Raw genomic sequence first — 8,375 nt, 5'->3', positions numbered from 1 at the left:
AATCCCCTGAGCCACAGCTGCCGGGCACAGCATCCTTTTTTAAAAATATACTTTAACTATGTTTCCATTACATGTTATTATTATTTTAAAAAATATTCTTTTACTTTAAAATGTTTTTATTGATTTGAGATAGAGAGGGAGAGAAACATGGATCAGAAAGCACCATGGATTGGCTGCCTCCTGCATGCCCCCTACTGAGGATCAAGCCCACAACCCGGGCATGTGCCCTGACCAGGAATTGAACTGACAACCTCTTGGTGCATGGGACGACGCTCAACCAACTGAGGACACCGGCGAGGGCAAGTTAAGGATTTTATGATAGGGATATTATCCAGGATTTTCCGGCAGGCCCTAAATGTATGCATTGGGGTCTTATAAGCAGGAAATGGAGGGAGACTTGACTATAGAAGGGAAGAAAGTGATGTGACTATGGAAGGAGGGGGAGAAGGGTGATTGATGTGATGTGATGTGATGTGATGTGATGTGATGTGATGTGATGTGATGTGATGTGATGTGAAGTGAAGCCACCAGCCAAGGAATGAGGAAGCTGGTAAAGTCAGGCAAACAGACTCTCCCCTAGAGCCTCCTCCTGACACCTTCATGTTATTCCCATAGAACTCATTTGGACTGCTGACCTCCAGAACTGTGAGCATAAACCTGTGCTGCTTTATGCCTCCACATTTGTGGAAATTTGTTGAAGCAAATTACTACAAGTGCTATTGTAGACAAGGATATAGTAATGCGCCAAAGCGACAAAAATCCCTGCCATGTGACGTCCTATCCTTGACCGCTATTCTGTGCCCTGGATATGCAGAATCCCTTTGCACACCAGTGCTAGGAGATGGTTGTTACACGAGGCTGTGTAACTCAGAGACCTTGTTCCTTAACCGTCCGAGGGTCTTCTGGTCATGCCCGATTAGACTAGGTTTGTGGCTCTATTTGCTCATGTCACCTCCGATGCCATTGGACTCCTGGGTGGATTGTACTACTCTGGGTGCCTGGGAAGCTAACCCTTCCTCTCTCACCACACCAGGAGTAAGGCTCTTGCCAAAGAGAGGGTGACATCCTTCATTCAAGGTTATATGAATAGCATCTCTACGTGAATTGCCCACATAATCTTAGCTAACTCAGAGGTGGGACTATGTGGCAGGCACTTCTATGGGTCAGAACAAATTTAGCCCTATAAGGTGGGTTTTAAGTATTCTCCCCATTTCACAGATGAAAAAACACAGGCACAGAGAGATTAAAGAATGGTCAAAGGTCATATGATCAGTAAGGGTTGGGTGCCAAGATTCAACCTCTTCACTGCTTTTAAGGCTTGTTAATAAAACTGAAGTAGTATTGAGCATCTACTATGTATCAGATACTCTTCATTTAAGCTTCACAACAACTCTTTGAATGAGAGAAAAGTACTATGTCTATTTTATGGATGATGAAACTGAGGACAAAGAGAATAAAACCCAGGCTGTGAATCTGGAGCCCATTCTCACCTATTGTGCTGTCACGTAACTTAAGCACCCACTTTGTCCCAGGAACTGTACCAAGCCCCTAAGATGACGTGAATAAGATTAAGTCAATAAAAGTAAATGGTTAAGAAGTTGAACTTTGTACTAGACTCATTGGGGTGATTACTTCGTAGGTTATAAATATGTCTAATCACTGTATTGTATACCTGAAGCTAACATAATACTATACATGGCAACTATAATTGAAATTTTAAAAAATTTTAAATAAGAAAATAAAAATGCCCCCCACCCCCACCCCATCCCAAAGAAATTGGATTTTGGAGTCACAGGAACCATCTGTTTGATCTTGGACAAGTTACTTAACTGTTCTGATACTCAGTTTTCTCATCCATAAAAATGGGAATGGCACTAGGATTTACCTCAGGGTTGTTGTGAGGATTACATGAGAGCCACCATGTGAAGTGCTTAAGCACAGTGTTTGGCACAGCATGAATTGTCAATACACATCAGTTGTTGTCATATTATTGCTACTATTATTATAAGAAAGCTCAGTTCCTGGCCTTAAATAGAGAAGAATGCACCAACGATGTAGACATTAATTATAATGGTAATGTAGAGAACCCTGACCTAGGGTTAAACCTCTTGTTTGCATAACCCAAATGTCAGACTGAAGGTGAAACCAGGGAACCCATCCATGTCTTTTACCTCTCCCGAAGACACCTGGAATAGAGTAGGAGATCTAGGAACATTGGTCACTTTTAATCCTCTTGGAACACAGTGGATGTACTTAAAGAAAGAAAATTCTAGCCTAGCCGGCGTGGCTCAGTGGTTGAGTGTCAATCTGTGTGAACCAGGAGGTCTTGGTTCAATTCCAGGTCGGGGCATATGCCCGGGTTGCGGGCTCGGTCCCCAGTTGGGGACAGGCAGGAGGCAGCTAATCAATGATTCTCTCTCATCATTGATGTTTCTATCTCTCCCTCTCCCTTCCTCTCTGAAATCAATAAAAAATATTTTTTTTAAAAAAGAAAATTCTAGAAAATCCCACCACGGCGTATGAGTCTGACTTGAGCACTTATATGCTGGACTCACCTGGTGCTCCACCAGGACCCTGTGATGGAGATGAGGAAGAGTTCTAAATCTCCATTGCAGAAAGAGCCATGGCAACCACCACTGACAGAGGATTCCCTCTTGGTCTCCAGGTCTGTGAACCAAGGCTTTGCTGGGACCAGTAGAGGACTGCCCCAGAGTTGTTTCTTGCTGGTTGAAGGAAACATCTTCTAGGGAATGATGGAGAAATAGGGGCTACATTTTTTCCCTTCCTGGAAGATTTATAAACCCTAAAATGTGACTTTTATGCTGGGACAACAAGATATCCATATGCAAAAGAATGAAGTAGGACCCCTACCTCGTACTGTATATGAAATTTAACTTGAAATGGGTCACAGTGCTAAATGTAAGTGCTAAAACTGTAAAATTAATAGAAGAACACATAGGAGTAAATCTTTGGGACTTTAGCTTGAGCAACCATTTCTTAGATTTGACACCAAAAGCAGAAAAAAATAAAAATTAGATAAATTGGACTTCATAAAACTTTAAAAATCGGTGTCTGTCCAAGGGTGCCATTAAGAAAGTGAAAAGACTACACACAGAATAGGTGAAAATATTGCAGATCATATGTTTATAAGGGACTTAAATCCACAATATATACAGAACTCTTACAATTAAACAATAGAAAGACAAATACCTCAGTTTATAAATGGCAAAGGGTTAAGAGGTTAACCAAAGAACTTACATACTTATATGCACAGCCCATGGACACAGACAGTAATGTGGTGAAAACCTGGGTGGGGTAGGAACTGGGTAGAGGGAGGCAAAGGAAGGGAAAATGGGGACATCTGTAATACTGTCAACAATAAAAATATACATTAAAAAATAAAAATAAAAACGACAAAGGATTCGAGTGGATATTTTTCCAAAGACAATGTACAAATGACCAGTAAACACATGTGAGATGTTCAACAGCATAGTTATTAGGAAAATGCAAATCAAAACTACAATGAGACTCCATTGTATCTAGGACGACTAAAATAAAAACAGCAGACAATAACCAAGGAGGGAGGATGTGGACATACTGAAACTCTCATACCTTGCTGGTAGAATTGTAAAATGGTGTAGCCACTTTGAAAACCAGTTTGGGAGTTTCTCAAAATGTTAAACATAGAGTTATCATATGACACAGCAATTTCACTCCTAGGAATAGATTCAAAGAGAACTAAAAATATATGTTCACATAAAAAGTTTATACATGAATGTTCACAGCGGCCTTATTCATGATAGTCCCAAAGAGGAAACAACCCAAATATCTACCAGCTGACAAATGGATAAGCAAAATATGGTCTGTTCATACAGTGGAATGTTACTTAGCCAAAAAAGGAATGAAGTACTAGTTCATGTGACAACATAGAGAAATTTGAAAACATTATGCTAAGTGAAAGCAGCCAGTCACAAAGAACCCAAACATTGTATGATTCAATGTATATGAAATGTCCAGAATAGGCAAATCTATATATAAAGTAGAAAGTAGGTTTGTGGTTGCCTAGAACTGGGGAAGAAGGGTGCAGAATAAGGGGTGACTGCTAATGGGTACAGGGTTCCTTTTGGGAGGTGATGAAAATGTTCTAAAATTAGTGGCAATTGTTGCACAATTTAAAATATACTGAAACCTTTAAATGAGTGGATTTTTATGGTATGTGAATTAGATCTCAAAAAAAGGTATTATTTTCAAAAATGACTGTCCATCCTTGAAGAAGTCACTGGAGACTTCTCCTCAGTTAATGCCAATTCCATTTCACCTGAGAATAGATAAATTGGAGGTCTGGTTGGAACTTGTCTTTTCTGTGGTCCTCCTTTTTCAAGTTTCCCATGTTGTCTCCTGATTCCAGATCCAGGCACCGCCCCTTTCTTTATCTGGATCACCCATATCACCTAATTACCTGGTACTATCCTTCACATGTCAGCCGTCCCTGGCTCCCAGCACAGCACTTTCTTATCCCCATTCCACTGAATTGTGTTGGTTTGTTTCCTTGGTACTGTGTCCTGTACTATGCCATTCGCTCCCTGAGGACAGTTGAGATACTGGTTTTGCTTACAATTACATGCCAACACGAAATGAATGAATGAATGAATGAATGAATGAAATGAATATATGACTGAAAAAGAACAAGTATATGTATTGAGTGGAAAGATACAGAGAATAAGAAAGAATAAGGAAATGGAAGAAGGGGAGATTTGGACTAAAGTCATATTAGCATGTACCCATACCCACTTTTTTTCTGTTTCTGAGAAATAAGGATTTCTCAGCCCTACAGCCACATTGATCATTTGAGTCTCTTAGATTCTAGAATGGCTACTCGGTTTCCTATGAATCAAACCAAACCCATTGGCCTTTCAAAGAACACCCTAAACCTTGTTTTTCTAACTTTGGCTCAGAAATCCTAAATTGGGAATCTAGCCAAAGAAAATAACAAGCACCTGAACACAGAGCCGGGGAGAGGGGTGAGCTCTTGAAATGCAGGCACAGAGTTACTAAACTGGCATGACTTGTAATAGCCAAAACCACCACCAACTTAAATGTCCAGCAGCAGGGTAGTGCACATCATGTCACGTCCCAAAGATGAAGTAATATATACTCATTAGAAGACTTTAGTGACCTGGGAAAATGCGTGAATCATTCATTGTGAAAAAACGACAACAGGTTATTAACGGACGAGTAGATTAGAAAGTGATTGCTAATATGCAAACTGTGCACACACAAAAATTTTAAACTGGGGAAAAAATACCCACACCAGAATGACTGAGGGGTTTCCTTTTTGTGGTGTCTTGCTCATTTCTTTTTTTAAAAAAAATATGTTTTTATTGACTTTAGAGAGAGAGGAAGGGAGGTAGAGATTAAGAGAGAGAAAAACATCAATGTGAGAAAGAAACATCAGATCAGCTGCCTCCTGCATGCCCCCTACTGGGGATGGAGCCCTACTGTCAGGAATCGAACTGGTGACCTTTTGGTAGAACTGAGCGACACCAGCCAGGGCCTTCATTTCCTTTTCTTAATGTATCCAGGTGTTCTACAATGACCATATAGGACTTTAATAACCAGAGGGAGGGAAATCCCCCAGTTCTCTCACTCCACTGCTGTTTCTTAGGAAATTCACTCTCCACCTGCTTCTTTCAGTTAACCCACATCCACCTGCAAATCCTCATCCTTAGCTTCACCCTCAGCCTACAAGGACTTAAGCTGGGTGCTCCGTCCAACCACTTCTAGGAAGCCTTTCCTGATCACCAGAAGGAGAAGAGGCTGGCTGGGGCCCCACAATGCCGCCACATATCCCTCTGCTCACCTTGTCTGAGGAAATCTCCAGCTTCTTGGCTGGTGCTTGACCTCAAGAGACCATTTCCCAGCAGCTGGCGTAGCCAGGCCTGTGTGCATCTGCACCTGGCTGATGAGTCTACACCCCTAACCACTATGGAAAACAGTCTGGCGATTCCTCAAAATATTGAGAATAGAGCTAACATACGACCCAGCAATCCCTCTCCTGGGTATATACCCAAAAACCTTGAAGTCATATAATCACAAAGATATATGCACCCCTATGTTTATTGCAGCATTGCTCACGGTGACCAAGACATGGAAACAACCAAAGTGTCCTGTGATCGAGGACTGGATGAGGAAGATGTGGTTCATATGCACAGTGGAATTCTACTCAGCCATTAGAAAGGATGAAATAGTGCCATTTGCAACCACATGGATGGACCTTAAACACTACGTCATTTGCAACAACATGGATGGACCTTGAAAACACTACGCTAAATGAAATAAGTCAGTCAGAAAAAGCTAAGAACCATAAGATTTCACTCATATGTGGGATATAAAATGGAAACTCGTGAACAGAAACAGCAGAGTGGTGGTTACGAGGGGGACGGGGGTGAGAGGTGAAGGAAGTCCTAATATATGGTGACAGAAGATTTGACTTTGGGTGGTGGGCACAGGGTACAATATACAGATCTTGCAACATAGAAACCCACACCTGAAACCTCTATGCTAATGTTAACCAATGTCACCCCAATAAATTTTAAAACATTTTTAAATGAACCCCCAGAAGGAAGTTGGTGTTGAGGCCATGGTCTCACCCTTATTGCTGGATAATGAGGAAGGTGGCCATGACTTTTCTGTCTGCATGTTCTGATTTGCCATGGGAAAGACTTCTCATTTAAAAACCACCCAAACAGTCTTCAAACAACTTAAGAAGTGATCAAAGGTGTTTGTCTTTAACCTGGACAAGCAACCTTCTTAATGGAGTCAGCCCAATGCTTGGTAACTTTGGTTGGGAAGAAATGAACACGAACCAATACTGCTGATGTAGCTCGAATGCACTTAGATTTTCCGTGAGTTGAGTTATCTGGGGATATACAGCCAGCTTGTTACTGAATTGGAATCGACTTAGAGAAACCCTTGAAGGAAAAGGAGAGTGTGCCAGCAAACGCTTGAGAGCTTACCGTGTGCCTGCGCTTCCATCTTAGAGCACTTGTGAAATGTTGTGGCTTTCCCAGAGCAATAAACAGCTGAGTGATTTTTCCTGTAGAGCTTCCTGGTCACGTACTCCACCCACCTGGAGCATAACAAGGAAGGCTCGAGGATAGGATGGACTGTCTTGTGGTGCTTTGAAGAAAGGCGCATGCGTCTTAGCTCCTGCGGCATTCTGACCTTGTTACCCTGGCCTGTGTATGAAATGCGATGGAATTAAGGTACAAGAAGAGTCAGATATCATGGGAACTGACCTTTGGTGCTTTTGAAACTGAGAAAAAAGGATTTGTTGTGCCAAGCTTCCTCATCAGTCTGGTATTTCACCTCTCATCTTAAACAAGGTAAACAAACCACCACGGACATATTTTTCTTCCCCGCAGAACTGCACCCTTTTTCATGATTAGGTCTGGGTGCTGTTTGGCAATGGGAATTGAGTAGAATGGAGGTGGGGAAGCATTTTTTCATTCCGCCCTCTTCTCAAATATTTAAAGTAGAATAACGAGTAGGTGAGTGACTATCATTGTCACAACTCTTTTCCACTCCTGCCACCTGAATATGGACATCAATCACCCTTTTCTTCGGCCACCACAGATGGCATTTCCTGATGTGCCCTGCAAGACTGGAGGTGCTGAGAAACTCTGGGGGAGAGTCTGAGGAAGATGGGATGGTCTTCATTCTGTCATCTTTAGGGTCCGGGTTTTTTGTTGTTGTTGTTGTTTTTTATGAGATCTGTAAGCTTTGCATGAAATGAAAATTCTGGGAGGACAGAAGAGGTTTTGAGGGACCAATAGGGGAAGAGCTAGGCTAGAGATCACGGATGGCAGGAACCTACATGGGAATTTTGTGTGTTGTCATTGGGGTCCATGTGAACTGTCTTCCTCATCTTCCCAGGAGATCCTCAGTAAAATAAATATCCATTTCTTGTTGGTACATTATCGAGTTGAATCTGTTTGTTGAGGAAATTCATTCATTCAACAGATATTTATTGAGAACCTGAACCTGCCTGCAGTGTTCTAGATGCTGAGGATAAAGTAGTGAATAAAACATACCCAACAAGGGAACAAATTGGATGAATCTTCAAGGAATTCTGCTGTGTGAGAACAGCCAATCCCTAAAGGTCAATATTGTGTGATTCCATTTACATAACATTTTCAAATGATAAAATTTTAGAAATGGTGGTTGCCAGGGGTGAGGTATGGGAGAGAGGTAGGTGTGGTGATAGACAAGCAACCCGAGACATCCTTGTGTCAATGTCCTATTATTCAGTATCTTGACTGTAGTGCTGGATACAGGAATTTATACATGTGATAAAATTGTATAGAACTATACAC

General features: G+C 41.5%; 1 long non-coding RNA gene across 2 annotated transcripts in view; it reads left to right on the top strand.

Annotated features, from left to right (window-relative positions):
- LOC107184504 overlaps positions 1-6,271 on the top strand; it is an 11,059-nt gene extending 4,788 nt beyond the window's left edge. For both annotated transcript variants that reach the window (XR_001515353.1, XR_001515354.1), the window contains exon 3: positions 6,126-6,271. This is a non-coding gene — a long non-coding RNA (uncharacterized LOC107184504). The remainder of the gene's footprint in view (positions 1-6,125) is intronic.
- Positions 6,272-8,375: the final 2,104 nt, after the last annotated feature.

Source organism: Myotis davidii, unplaced genomic scaffold (genome assembly GCF_000327345.1).
Source record: "Myotis davidii unplaced genomic scaffold, ASM32734v1 scaffold391, whole genome shotgun sequence".
NCBI classification, from domain to species: domain Eukaryota; kingdom Metazoa; phylum Chordata; class Mammalia; order Chiroptera; family Vespertilionidae; genus Myotis; species Myotis davidii.
This window is presented reverse-complemented; position numbering and strand designations above follow the sequence as displayed.